A 1329-nucleotide genomic window follows, 5' to 3' on the forward strand; every position below is an offset into this window, starting at 1 on the left:
TATATTGTTGACAACTTACTGTGAGCAGTACTGTGTGAAATTTTAAGTGAATAACTAATGCCCTTTCCACCGGCTCAGCTCGCTTTCAGAGCTTTTCCACCGGCCCTGGTTTGGTGGCTGACGCAAGCTTCGCTCCTGTTGACTGATTGGCTGAGGGCGAGAGGGACGGAGCAGCAAAGACAGAAGAAAAACGAAGGCGCAAGTTTCAAACTCGCTGCAACACGGAAGTGATGGAAGATACAAACAAGCGGTGAACAAAAATGTCTGCTTTTCTTTGCATCAGATTTCAATATTCAGCAGCAGCTCGATGGAGCCGTGAAGAATGAGTGGTTTTTGTCACCGTAGTGGAGAGAATGGAAAGTCTCGTTAGCCGCTTGGAGCCCCACGGTGAACCCCGACTCAGACGCAGCTGACGCCGCTGCTGCTCTCCAGCCAGGTGAGCAGTTTGGAGATATATCCGTTTGGTTTTTGCTATATTTAAGTTAGCCTACATACAGTCATGGAAGACATTTGAAACACTAAGTCTGCTGTATTTTTATTATTCAAACACAACATGCGCATTTTCAGAAGATACTCAGCTGCACATTACAGTTAGAACTGTCAATATTGTACAGCATGTTGCCTTGATTTGTTTTAATGGTTTATCTTTGAGTGAATCTATGTGCTTCCCTTCCATTGTGAGATAATAAAACATGGGTAACACTTTATTTGAAGGGGGTGAATAAGACTGTCATGACACTGTCATAAACATGACATAACACCTGTCATGAACATGAATAAGCCTTCATGAATATTTATGACTGTTGTCATAAAGCGTCATTCGGTAAATTATGACACTTTTAATACAAAGTTGACATTATTCAAAATGTCTTTGTTATGACAACTTGACATTAACCAATAAATCATTGCTGATATCAATTTGTTATAAAAGTATTACTGATTGCACTTTAAAAATTAGGTATCTTTATGTTACTAAAGGTAAAGTTTAAACAGTAATGATTTCTTGGTTAATGTCAAGTTGTCATAACAAAGACATTTTGAATAATGTCAACTTTGTATTAAAAGTGTCATAATTTACCAAATGACGCTTTATGACAACAGTCATAAATATTCATGAAGGCTTATTCATGTTCATGACATGTCATGTTTATGACAGTGTCATGACAGTCTTATTCACCCCCTTCAAATAAAGTGTTACCAAAACATGTTATATGATATTCTATTATTGTAAAATAGCTACATATCAGTTCTCTAATTAAATGGTTATGAACTATTAATTGGAAAACGATAGTGGTATTTTATCCATGTCTGCATGCGTCTAAAACACAG

The 1329-nt window shown here is 37.3% G+C and overlaps 1 protein-coding gene and 1 long non-coding RNA gene across 4 annotated transcripts in view; one reads left to right on the forward strand and one right to left on the reverse strand.

Moving 5' to 3' along the window:
- The window catches only part of fbxo38 (F-box protein 38), a 76051-nt gene that overhangs the window by 33481 nt on the left and 41241 nt on the right, over positions 1-1329 (reverse strand). The window lies entirely within an intron of this gene.
- LOC106937369 (uncharacterized) overlaps positions 7-1329 on the forward strand; it is a 6747-nt gene continuing 5424 nt past the window's right edge. The window contains exons 1-2 of one of the 2 annotated variants that reach the window (XR_001422375.1): positions 7-250; positions 346-436. This is a non-coding gene — a long non-coding RNA (uncharacterized LOC106937369). Of the gene's footprint in view, positions 437-1329 lie in introns of both variants that reach the window. The other variant, XR_001422374.1, reaches the window with a different exon arrangement.

This window comes from Poecilia latipinna, unplaced genomic scaffold (assembly GCF_001443285.1).
Source record: "Poecilia latipinna isolate Pla-1442-1.1 unplaced genomic scaffold, P_latipinna-1.0 Scaffold2326, whole genome shotgun sequence".
Taxonomy (NCBI): Eukaryota; Metazoa; Chordata; class Actinopteri; order Cyprinodontiformes; family Poeciliidae; genus Poecilia; species Poecilia latipinna.